Consider the following 13,858-nt stretch of genomic DNA (forward strand, 5'->3'; position numbering starts at 1 on the left):
AAGAAAGAAAGAAAGAAAGAAGGAAAGAAAGAAAGAAAGAAAGAAAAAGAAAGGAAGGAAGGAAGAAGGAGGAAGGAGGGAAGGAGGGAGGGAGGGAGGGAGGGAGGGAGGGAAGGAGGAAGGGAGGGAAGAAGGAAGAAAGAAGGAAGGAAGGAAGGAAGAAAAAGAAGTCTGAATTAAGGTAGAAATGTATTCCATCTGATTAAGGTGAAAATCTAGCCATGAAGAAACCCCAACAAATATCGTATAATAATCCAGTCCTAAAAAGTCCTTGTACAAATTCAAATACTTTTCTTTTCAGAGTTCACTTCAGGGCAAGCTTGTTGTCCTTATTCCTCAAGCTGTAGATATAAGGGTTTGGTATGGATCCAACATTTGTATAAAAGACTGAAGCCACTTTCCTGGTTCATAGACTCTACATTAGAAGAGTGGGGGCACAGGAATGCTACTGTCCCCAAAAAAAGTGAAACAGTCATTAATGGGAATTGCAGGTGCTGAATGAAGGTTTTAGCCCTGTCCTCTGTAGAGCTGTTGTGGAAGATGCTGGTGATGATAAACGCATAGGAGATGAAAGCAGTACCAAAATCTCACTGTTGTAGGTACTGGTGCAGGAAAGCTGAGCACAGGGAGAACAACACAGTTAGTGGCTGGCAATATTTTCATCACAGAAGGTCAGTCTCACCACAGAGAGTGTGGGCTAGGAAACCTCGACACCCCATCACATATATCCCAAACACAGAGAACAGATCTGAAGGGATACTATAACATCATACAACAGTGGCTTGCAAATGGCAACATAGTGATTATATGCTATTGCTGTTGGCAATGACATTTGGCAATGACAAAGAAACAACAGAAATAGAGCCACATCAGCCACCCTGGATAGGAGATGTTTTCCTCTAGACAACGTTCATAGCATTTTGAGGGCAAAGATGGAAGAGTAAAGGACATCTATGAAAACAGACTAAAAAGTAAATATGATATGGATGTGTGAAGGTATGAATTTAGTGAAATTAATACAATCTAGCTCAGACTGGCCACCACAGCAACCAGATAGATCTCTAGCCACAGGAAGAAGAGGGGGAGCTGGTACACTCTGGCCTGTCAGTTCAATCTTGAGGATAAAGTCCGTCACCAGGGAGCAATTTTCATCTATCATTCTGCTGTACGAGTCGATCTATGGAGATGAAGGAAGAGCCAATGAGAGGAAAACTGACCTTTTCTGAGCCATTTCTCACCCGTGAAACATCACACAGACTGGCATTCTCTAGACCTTTGAGTGACCTTTCAGACCCCAGCATTTGCAGTGACAACTACTGACCTACAGAAAGGCTATAAGGAGAAGAATACAAAGAAGTCTATCTTCACTTTAGAAGGAAACTTTACTAATAAATTGGAAAGTCTGAAGAGACAAATCCTGAAGTTGGTGATTTGACCAGTGGAACTGTCAGGAGAAAAACATGATTAGAACTAAAAGCAAGGTATGGAGGCAGGAAAACGCAAGGCAGGTTGGGAGAGGGACCCCCACTCCATTTTAATCAGGGCCCAGAGATTTGATTGCTCTTTCCTAGAATTGGCCTTTAATATTACGAGGAGTCATTAAGGAATGTTGGATAGCAGAATGACATAATTAAACCACTTTTGTAAAGAAAAAAAAAAGAACTTAGGAGTGGTGCAGATTGAATCAGAAGAGAACATGAGACAGAACTTCAGCAGAGGGGCGCCTGGATGGCTCAGTTGGTTAAGTGTCTGCCTTTGGCTCAGGTCACCATCCCAGGGTCCTGGGATCGAGCCCCACATCGGGCTCCCTGCTCAGTGGAGAACCTGCTTCTCCCTCTCCCTCTGTCTGCCGCTCTGCCTACTTGTGCTCTCTCTATTGCTCTGTCAAATAAATAAATAAAATCTTTAAAAAAAAAAAGGACTTTGGCAGAAATCCCATGTAGTGAGGTAATAAGGTCATTGTGACTCTGGAGACACAAGAAGACTTCACATGACGTGGCAAATATCAGATACAGATCATGAGGAAGAAATTCAAAATGACCACGTTTTTGGATTTTTTGGGAACTAGGAGAACAGCATTTTCATTAACACCCCTTCTCCCATCCCGATACCATTAAGACTGCTCCTTTCATAAGTAGACAGGTTCTAGTAAAATATAAAAACAAATGAATGTCTTATAAACCCTGAGGAAAGAACTTTGATAAAAATAGTAAACCATAAGTAGACAAGTTCTTACTCTACTTAGAATTCCACTGACCTGTCATCTTCTTAAAAAGCCTTCACTGTCCTCTATGACTGAGTTAGACTCCCATTCCTGTACATCCATGTGTTTGACACCACTGGAGAAATTTTCCCACAATGTATTGAATTTGTCTGTGTGTTTGCTTCACTGTCTCTCCCTCGAGACTGTAAGTTTCTTCAAGGAAAGTATTGTGTTGTGTTCAAAGAATCTTACAACATATTTGTCATACCACAGAAACTTATTAAATGATTATGATGGAGATGGTTGTAGTGATAGTGTGGTGGTTGTGGTGAGTTGGAAAGGACAGGGCCAGCACAAGAGAAGGGAAAGTTACCTTAATAAAAGTGATTGTTGAAGTTATATAAGGTGAATGAGATCATTACAAATGGTGATTAACATAACATAATAAAATAAAATAAAATAAAAACAAAAAACAAAGAGTAGAGAAAAGAACAAATGGCAAGTGAAGATTTGGATTACATCTACACTGGATGGGCCCATCATAGCCAACAACGCAGTCTGGCCCTTCCTCCCTCACTTGTCAATCTCACAAACCCAATTTCTCTTCCTCATGCACAATCTATCAGTTGCTTGGATGTCAGATCTGCTACCTTCTTGCTATTTGAGATACAGAAAGAGACTCTTAACAGGGGAAGCAAACCAATAATAATAACTGTTACAAATTAAATAAGGTAAGTAAAATATGTACTAGCCAGATGTTGTTCCTAACTAGATAATAGGATTCCTAACTAGATAATCCTAAGTAGGATTCCTAACTAGAATAAAGCGTCTATAAACATTGGGTGCAAGTTTTTGTGCAGATGTAAGTTTTCAATTCCTTTAGGTAAATACCAAGGAGCACAATTGCTGAATCATATGGTTCAGTATATTCAGTTTTGTAAGAAACCACCAAATTGTCTTCCAAAGTCACTATACTATTTTCTGTTTTTACCAGTAATGAATGAGAGTTCTTGTCGCTCCCCATTCTTGTCAGTATTTAGTGTTGTCAGTGTTTTGGATTTTAGCCATTCTAATAGGTGTGTAATTATTGTTTTACTTTGTAATTCCCTAATGACATACGATGTTAAGCATGCTTATTTGCTATCTGTATATCTTCTCTGGTGAGGTATCTATTCAGATCTTTTGCCCACTTTTTTAAACCAAGGTGTTCATTTTCTTATTAAGTTTTAAGAATTCTTTGTATATTTGGATAATAGTCTCTTATTAGATATGTCTTTTGCAAATATTTTCTCCCAGTCTGTGGTTTGTCTTCTCATTCTCTTGATGGTATATTTCATAGAGCAGAAATTTCTAATTTTAATGAGGTCCAATATATCAGTTCTTTTTTCTGATTGTGCCTTTGTATTGTATCTAAGAACGCATTGCCAAGCCCTAGGTCATCCAGATTTTCTCCTATGTTACCTTCTAGTTTTATAGTTTGCATTGTCATCTTACAGGGTTTTTTTTTTCTCTGTTTCTAAAACTAATATATGACCACTGTGGAGAATATAAAAATAATATAAAGTACAATAGTTATTCTCAATAGCCTCAGATGCATGTAAAGCTACATATTTTCCAAGAAAAAAATGCATATATATGTGTGTGTGTACATAATATATATATGTGTATACACACATTCATACACACATATATAATGCACATTTTGAAAATTGAGATCATATTTTATATAATATATGCAATTTGCTTTTTTACCAATGTTAACAATTTTTTCATGCTAATGTTTTCTACAATACAAATTTGAAAATCTACGGTTTCTAATTGAATGCTTCTACCATGTTGTTTAATCAGTTGCCTACTGTTGAATATTTGTTTCTCCTTTCTCACCAACAATACTTAGATGAACGTCCATATGTGTTGTAATTTATTCATTTAAAAATTTTTAAGTTTCCAGAGTACACCCCAGCCTAACACCTTCATCCTTATTCATATTTTTTAGACTTAATTATTATAATTAAGAAACGAAAGGGGAAACAGTCAACATACTTGCCTGCAAATTAATTATATTTTACTTATTTTGCCACCACAGCTGGAAAAGCCCAGGAGGAATTAGGAAGAAAAGAGATGTAAAGATAGCTGTTAGCTATCATATAAATATTAAGTAAAAAAATACTTTCTTCTATTTTTCCCCTTTTATAATATATTTTCTGAGATTTGGAATGGTTATTGTATTCTCAGACCAATGAAAAGTTGAAGAAAGTTCCACGGTAAGAAAAGAAGTCCATTTAAATGTAAATCTTATGTAAGTAGATAATAAAATGTCTATTAATAAATTAAAATCATAAGTTGATTTCAACAGTGAATTTCATGAGTACACAGTGTGTTTTACTATTTTGGTCATTTGAAATCCTTTATAAATGAAACTTTTTAAAAAATATTTTATTTATTTATTATTAGAGAGAGAGTACATGTAAGCGGAGAGGGGAGGAGCAGAGAGAGAGGGAGAGAGAGAATCTGAAGCAGACTCCACACTCAGTGCAGGGCACCATGAGGGGCTCCAACTCACGACACTGAGATCATGGCCTGAGCTGAAATCAAGAGTCAGGAGCTAAACCAACTGAGCCATCCAGGTGCCCTAAATGATTTCTTTACAAAAGAAGTGCCGGAATGCCAGTCTGATTTATATACTTAGTCATTTCAGGATGACATTCATTCAAGTTTCCCTACATCTAGTAAGGAAATCTTTGTACACATCACTCATTATCTCATTGGAATAAATTCCTAATGCTCAATTGCTGCGTCAAAGGAGTAAACATGCATAGGTCTTTTTAATACTGTCATCTAAATAAGTCATACATTTCATTCCTATTACAAGTATATGAGATATCTTTTGTCTATAATCTCAGCCAGGACTGGATCTATTTTTCAGATCTTTGTCAATTTGGTAGAATAAAATTACATCTCACTGTCATTTTAAATTTAAGGCTGAATTTTTTCATGTATTTGCTAACCATTTGTACTTTTATCTTAAACAATTGCCTTTTCTTGTAATTTGCCCTTGTACTTATATGCTGAGAACATTGATCTCTTTCTTATTGATTTGTAAAAATATTTATTATTGGCTCATATTTTGCAATAGTCTCCTAATTTTAAGCCTGTTTTTAAATTATTTTTCAATATTAGACATTTAAAATTCCTATACATAAGATAAATGTAAATTGTAAAGTATAGTAATGAAATAAAAAACTTGAAACTACAATCCATATAAAGAACTAAAATATTACCAAGTACCAATGAATGATTGTGCTCTTTTACCTTTTCTTCTCTCTCTGGTCTGCCCAGATATCACTGCTACACCGAACTTTATGTTTAAAATGTCCTGGTATTCTTAGTAGTTGTATTTTTTATGTATTTAAGCCATGAAATATATTGCTTAAGTTTTCTTCTTTTGTGCTTTATAAAATGGTCAGTATAGCAGAGTGGTGAAGAGCAGGAACTTTGGAACCGGATAGTCTGGGTTCAAAGTTGAGTGCTCACCTTACTAGTTGCATAATCATGCAACTTTAGTTAAGTTCCACCCGTTACTCATTTATAAAGGGAGGTTAATAATGGTTGTATATGGTATCTACCACATATAAAAGTTGTATTATATTTTATTGAGGATCTAGTCATTTTGTAGGATTGGTGTCCACCAGGATATCTAATTGACCATACAGCAGAAGATGAAAGTTAATACCTTTTATTTGCTATTCTTATATTTACAGAAATTTTCACTATTGGGTTAAAAAAAGTGTTTCTTATGGTTTCTTCTCTCTTTTCCCTGAGATCAGATGGATATTCACATATATTTTCTTTAGCTCTTTTATACTTAAAAATGTTTATATTCAATTTTTAGGACACATGGAATTTATTTTGGTATATACATTAGTATATATCTAATTGCACTTTTTTCTCAATACAGAATACATTGTTTTACAGTATTTATAAAAATCTAACATTTCCCTACTAATTTGAAATGCCACTTATCATTCTAAATACTTAAACGTACATGAGATTAGTTCAAGGTTTTGTATGTTTTCCCACTGATCTATTATTCTAATACATTTTAAGCGAGTAAGCTAAGCATATTTTTCTACTTCCTCCTTTTCCTCTATTCTTTGGGTTTCTACTTCTACCATTTCCATAAACTTGCCAAGTTTGTAAATTCTCAGTACAGGACATGATCTGATGCTTACTTCTCACAACATTTGCACAATAGTGAATGCTACTGACCTCCTTTTCCTTCTTGAAAGAGTTAATTAACTTTCCTGACACCAGAAAAATCTCCTTTCTGGTAAAGTTTATGAGTGTCCACATATCTCCCTGTCCAGAGACAGTTTCAGAATCACAGAATGTTAAGTGTGGAAAGTCCCTCTTTAATACCCATCACCGGGTGATGGGTATTAAAGAGGGCACATACTGAATGGAGCACTGGGTGTTATACGCAAACTATGAATCATGGAACACTACATCAAAAACTAATGATGCAATGTATGGTGATTAACATAACATAATAAAAAAAGGAAAAAAGAAAATCTATATAGGATTGTATGTGTATGAGAAATAAATTTTGGTCATGTTCAAAAAAAGAAAAAAAGAGTGGAAAGTCCCAAATCACCAGTTATCTACACTATAACATCATAATCACTTGAAAAGAATTTTAAAATGCATATTCCTGAACCTTGCCCATAGATATATTCTAATTGAGTAGGTCTGAGATGGAACTAGGAGATCATAATTATAAGTGTTTCCTGAATGATTCGGACACATACCCAAGTTGTGAATCATTAATCTAGTTCAAACCTAGTAGTATATAAGTCAACAACTGAGACACAATTATCACAAGATTTTTTAAATAGGTGGAATACTTGACATAATCAAGCCAAGCCTCTTATTTTGCAGGTTACTAATCTGAGGTTCTGTAAGGAAATGGCACTACTATATGGTGGCAAACCTTAAACTATACCCCATTTACTATAGCTTGAATCCCAAGCAAATGGATAACAATCTTTGCAAAAACCCTTTTAAGTAGATACTATTATTTTTCTCATTTTAGAGTTGAAGAAACAGATATCTTAAAATGTTAAGTAACTTTTTCAGAATCACATAATTAGCAGATTACAGAGCTGAAATTGAAACCCAGGTAGTCTGACACCAGAAACTGTGAGCTTACTCTATCTTGCTGCTGGAAGTCTTCCCAACTCATGCCTCCCTTCTCCCAGTTCCTGAATACACACAGCCATTTATATAAAACTAAATCAATCTCTGTTTTCCGTCACTGTGCTTTAAGAGAAAATGGGTACGTGCTATGGTGAATGCTGTGAATTGTGCAAGACCGTTGAATCACAGATCGGTACCTCTGAAACAAATAATGCAATATATGTTAAGAAAAAAAAAAAGAAGAAGATAGCAGGAGGGGAAGGATGAAGGGGGGGACATCGGAGGGGAAGATGAACCATGAGACGATGGACTCTGAAAAACAAACTGAGGGTTCTAGAGGGGAGGGGGGTGGGGGGATGGGTTAGCCTGGTGATGGGTATTAAAGAGGGCACATTCTGCATGGAGCACTGCGTGTTATGCACAAACAATGAATCATGGAACACTACATCAAAAAAAAAAAAAAGAGAGAAAATGGAAAAGAAAAGCAATGTGAAAGCAAAGTATTGGGAAACTCACTCTAGGAGGGAGAAATGTTAACAATTTTTGAGTGACTCTTCTCCCCAAAGATCTCCTTTTTGACTCAAAATCTAAAGTCATATAGCAAGCATTCATTTAACCCACCAATACTTGCTGAGCCTTTACTAAGTGCTAGACACTCTGCTAAGCACTGGGAATATAAGAGAGAATAAATAGACCTGGTACCTTTCCTCACAGGGAAGACATATAATCAGGCAATTAAAAAAGCATGTGAAAATTGTTTTTATTACTGTGGCAGGCCTGACTACTTCACTCTGAGAAATACAAAACAGAGCACTTAAACTTTATAAGATGGGTTAGGCAGCTGTTTCCCTTCAGGTGATATCTGAAGCATAAACAGAAAACAAAGAGGTAATAAGAGTGTGCTGGAAAAAATAGATAGATGATAGATAGATAGATAACGAACCATGGAGGAAGCATGAGCAAAAAGGAATTTTCAAGGAAAGGCAGGCAAAGAAAAACAAGAGAAACCCCCTACTCTATACATTCTCAAACGATTTTCTTAAGATTTTAAAGAAGGCAACTTGGATAAATATATGTCTTTCTTACGTAACCTACTCCCTTGTAGTTAACTGTCAATTTTCCCGCAAACGAGTTTTTTAAAGTTTTCTTATAATTAAATAAATGGAGTCAGATTGTACTTTGAAGGGAAAAAGAATTTCAGTACAATGGGATCTGTACCTCAATAGGGTAGGCACGGAATGCTACCAGCATATATCTGAAGGTCCTCTAACCTCACCCTTCTGTCAGAAAAGACTTCCCAGCGGTTCTGGATAAACTAATACCTGAGGGATGGACAGGTTGAGCAAGGCAAAGAAGGTACATGAGGGTGTTCCAGGGTGAGAGAAGAGCTTGTGGGAAAATGTGCAAAAGAATAGTTTATTACATTTGGGAAAGTTCAGTGTGACTTTAGTAGACTACCAGAAAAAAGGCAGGGAGGAGGGGATATAATGACAGAAAATCAGGCTGGAGACATGACCAAAGGTCAAGATATGATCCTTGTTTGACATAATGTGGAGCTTGGTTTTACATTGAAGAAAACTGCAGTGAGCAGAGTAAACTAAGGTAAATGAGATCTTATTGGAAGCATGGAAAGAGCACGCTGGTTTTAGTGCACAGAGTGGATTTCAAGGGGTGAAGATAAGAGAAGGAGAGGTTAGCCAGGAGGCTGGTTTCCAGATGACAAATGATAGTGCCATGAGGAGAACAAGACTCGTCAGCACTTAATAAATTGGGTGTGGAGGACAAGCAAAGAGAGAGGAATCGAAGAAGATACTAGTCCGGGATCTGAGCAATTGAGTAAAGGATGGTGCCATTCATGATGATGGAGATCACAGGCAGAGAAGAGAGTCTGTGAATGTTCCCTCTAAAGTATAAGAGGAAAACAATGGGAAGGAAGAAAGAGAGACAGAAAGGACAGGAAGAAGGAAGAGAAGAGAAAACATAGTATTAGGCACCCATACAATTCTACAAACATCCATTTGCATTAATTTATTCATCCCAATAACCCTGTAAAGTAATATGATGCCCCTATTCTGCAGTTTTCAACCTGGGCCTTCTAATTCCAAGTCCAACACTCTATTAGACCTCATTTCTTTCTCTATGAAAAGAAATAAAACTTTATAGAGGAATAAAAAGAATTTGAAAAGAAAGCTGTATTTTCTTATGATAATTAATACTGCTTTGGCTCAGGAAAATATTTTTCTATTCAAGCTTTTTTTTAGGGCAACCTTAACCTCCTTGTTCCTGAAGCTATAGATCAGAGGATTGAGCAAAGTCACCACAATGGTATAGAACACGGTGGACACTTTCCCCTGGTCCATGGACAAAGTAGAAGAAGGATGAAGATATATGAATGCCCCTGACCCAAAGAAAACAGAAACGACAATAATATGTGAGCTACACGTGCCGAAGCCTTTGGACCTTCCTTCAGTGGAACGGATGCGAAGGATGCTGGTGAGGATGAAAGTGTAAGAGACGATAGTGAGGCTGGGCACGCCAACATCAAAACCCACAACAATGAGAACTACCAGTTCACTGACGTGAGGGCTTGTGCAGGAGAGCTCCAGGAGGGGGAGGATGTCACACATGTAGTGGGTGATGGTGTTGGCATCACAGAAGGTCAGCCTCAGCATGCATCCTGTGTGGGCCCGGGCACCAATAAATGCTCCCACATATACAATCACAGCCAGCAGAAAACAGACCTGAGGGGACATGATGACTGTATACAGCAGGGGCTTGCAAATGGCCACATAGCGATCATAGGCCATTACTGTCAATACATAGCACTCTGCACTGACAAAGAAGCAGTAGAAAAAGAGCTGAGTCGTGCATCCTGCATAGGAAATGGTGTTCAGCTCAGACACAAAGTTTACCAGCAGTTTTGGGGTGATGACGGAAGAGTAACAGAGGTCAATAAAGGATAAATTGAAGAGGAAGTAGTACATGGGGGTGTGGAGGTGAGAATTCTGTCCTGTTAGAGTGACCAAGCCCATGTTTCCTGCCACAGTGACCATGTAGATTCCTAGGAAAAGGAAGAACAGGGGCAGCTAGATCTCTGAATATCTGGTTAAACCCATAAGGATAAACTCAGTGACTAAGGAACTGTTTCCCATATCCATGCTCTTCCAGTAGGATCTGAAAGATAAGAAAGTAGAATCCTATTGAGGCAGAATCCAGATTTCCTATGCAATCCCATGCCCAGTCTACTCTGGAGCCAAGAAGCCAATGGACTCTGTTGAGGTTTAACTACTTTACAAGAAGCTGGGATCTGGCTCTGCTCATACAAGGAAGACAAGTATCTGGAAGGCATCAACATAGTTTCAAGTAACACTGGAAGAAATATTTCAAGAGAGGACGAAGTATAGATATTTCTCATCTTTCCTCTGCTTCAATTTGCCATTAATACTTTTTATTCCTTCATTTATTCCAGTTTGTACTTGTTAATCTTTAATCACCACACTTTGGCTACCTGTGCTGGCCACAGATCCAGACTGGACACTGTATAGGGTGGAGACCATGAGCACATGTCCATAGCAGAGTTGGAGAAACAGACTTGCAGAGACTCTGGTTTCCCAAGCACACACATCAAGAAAGTCATTAAGTCAGGAATGGAAGCTGGGTTTCCTTCATAGGAAATTCTCTAAGGATTGGAGGCAATCCTTCTGCAAACCCCATAATCTCAGCACTACTTCTAATCTCTATTTTCTTCCTATGCAGCCCTGTAATCATCAGGGCTAGAGTTGGTAAAAGCAGAAAAGTTTATTTCTTTCCATGGCTCTGGGATTTGAAAGACATAAAAACATAAAGAGTTCAATGCTTACTCTTCTTTGCCTAGTGGCATCACAACTGCCTTGTGGTTTCCTCTCCAACACTGCTCTCCAAAAGGAAAGTTCTGCTGCTATGGGCGGTAATAGAGCTGAACCAAACACTTCATCTTCTATTTATGTGGAGGGCTCAGAGCATTTATAATCTCAGTCTTGGACTTGCTCTGAGACTCATTCAGATAAAGATCATTATTTTTAATAATGATTTCCCCCAAAGGGGATCATTAAACTATAAAAAAAAAAAAGAATATAAATAGCACCCTTTGTTTTCAACATAATAACAGGGAGCATCATGTATGTGATCTTATTCTGAGCTTGGAGGTCTTAGGGGTTTGATACAGGGGCTTTCCCAGGAGATTCTCCATAGTTCAAACCCTTTGGGATGGACAGGTGTATGAAACTGTACACAGATGAAGATGCCTATACCCTGGTGTCTTTGGAAGCTCAATATTCTACTCAAGATTGCACATTCTTCCAGCACAAACGAGGTAGAGATCTTTTCTCTCTTCTTTCTCCTAGTGCTTCTTTGGCTTTAGGCACAACTAACACATAGCTAATAATATTTTAAACACCTATACAATATTACATGTACATATGTATCCTCTCACACATGATCATATGATGCATTCTTTGTATCTTTTAGACACATCATTTCCTGGACCTTTTTCCTGGCACTCTCTTTCCTGTCTTAGTTCCCCTTCATCCATCATGCCCCAATTATTTATGTTTACAACTTACAACTCTCTCCTTATTTTCCTAATTGCTGATATAACCAAAGAGATTTATAGGGGCCTTACAATTGACCATAACCTGCATATTTTTTGATCTCTTGCTTTTGCCATTTAATAATATTTCATCAAAATATTTCCAAAATTCTATGTTTAGACATATCATAACTTATCCAACAACACCACATTGATAGAAAACCATTATTTTTCCATTCTTTTGCCACCAAAAGCAATGGTAAAATAGTCATCATTGTGCATACATCTTGATGTACCAGTACTTTTATTTCAATGAGATAAATTTTCAGAATGTTCTTTTAATTAATATCAGATGGTTTTTTCCAAAGGCTATAATAATTCACATCTCTGCAAGTAATGTATAAAACTACCTTTTCTTCCCCAGTTACATCAATGGACAGATCATCTAAACTGAAAATTAACAAGGAAACAGTGGCTTTGAATAACTCACAAGACCAGATGGACTTAACAAATATATTCAGAACATTCCATCCTAAAACAACTTAATACATATTTTTTTCAAGTGCACACAGAACATTCTCCAGGAAAGATCACATATTAGACTACAAAACAAGCCTCAATAAATTCAAGAAGATCAAAGTCATACCATACATCTTTTCTGACACTATGCTATGAAACAAGAAGTCAACCACAAGAAAAAAATCTGGAAAGACCACAAATACATGGAGGTTAAAGAACATCTTACTATGTCAATGCTACCTAGAGCAATCTACAATTTCAATGCAATCCCCATCTAAATACCATCCACTTTTTCCAAAGAAATGGAACAAATAATCCTAAAATTTGTATGGAACCAGAAGAGACCCCGAAAAGCCACAGGAATATTGAAAAAGAAAAGCAAAGCTGGCGGCATCACAATTCCAGACTTCCAGCTCTATTACAAAGCTGTCATCATCAAGACAGCATGGTACTGGCACAAAAGCAGACACATAGATCAATGGAACAGAATCGAGAGCCCAGAAATGGACCCTCAACTCTATGGTCAACTCATCTTTGACAAAGCAGGAAAGAATGTCCAATGGCAAAAAGACAGTCTCTTCAACAAATGGTGTTGGGAAAATTGGACAGCCACATGCAGAAGAATGAAATTGGACCATTTCCTTACACCACACACAAAGATAGACTCCAAATCGTTGAAAGAACTAAACGTGAGACAGGAGTCCATCAAAATCCTAAAGGAGAACACAGGCAGCAACCTCTTCGACCTCAGCTGCAGCAACTTCTTCCTAGAAACACCACCAAAGGCAAGGGAAGCCAGGGCAAAAATGAACTATTGGGATTTCATCAAGATAAAAAGCTTTTGCACAGCAAAAGAAACAGCCCACAAAACCAAGAGGCAACCGACAGAGTGGGAGAAAATATTTGCAAATGACATATCAGATAAAGGGCTAGTATCCAAAATCTATGAAGAACTTATCAAACTCAAGACCCAAAGAACAAATAATCCAATCAAGAAATGGGCAGAAGACATGAACAGACATTTCTCCAAAGAAGACATCCAAATGGCCAACAGGCACATGAAAAAGTGCTCAACATCGCTCGGCATCAGGGAAATCCAAATCAAAACCTCGATGAGATACCACCTCACACCCGTCAGAATGGCTAAAATTAACAAGTCAGGAAATGACAGATGTTGGCGGGGATGCGGAGAAAGGGGAACCCTCCTACACTGTTGGTGGGAATGCAAGCTGGTGCAGCCACTCTGGAAAACAGTATGGAGGTTCCTCAAACAGTTGAAAATAGAGCTACCATATGATCCAGCAATTTCACTACTGGGTATTTACCCCAAAGATACAAATGTAGGGACCCGAAGGGGTACGTGCACCCCAATG

At 37.5% G+C, this 13,858-nt stretch overlaps 1 pseudogene; it reads right to left on the minus strand.

Annotated features, from left to right (window-relative positions):
* Positions 1 to 9,624: 9,624 nt before the first annotated feature.
* Positions 9,625 to 10,566, minus strand: LOC113914567 (annotated as a pseudogene).
* Positions 10,567 to 13,858: the final 3,292 nt, after the last annotated feature.

Source organism: Zalophus californianus, chromosome 11 (genome assembly GCF_009762305.2).
Source record: "Zalophus californianus isolate mZalCal1 chromosome 11, mZalCal1.pri.v2, whole genome shotgun sequence".
NCBI classification, from domain to species: Eukaryota; Metazoa; Chordata; class Mammalia; order Carnivora; family Otariidae; genus Zalophus; species Zalophus californianus.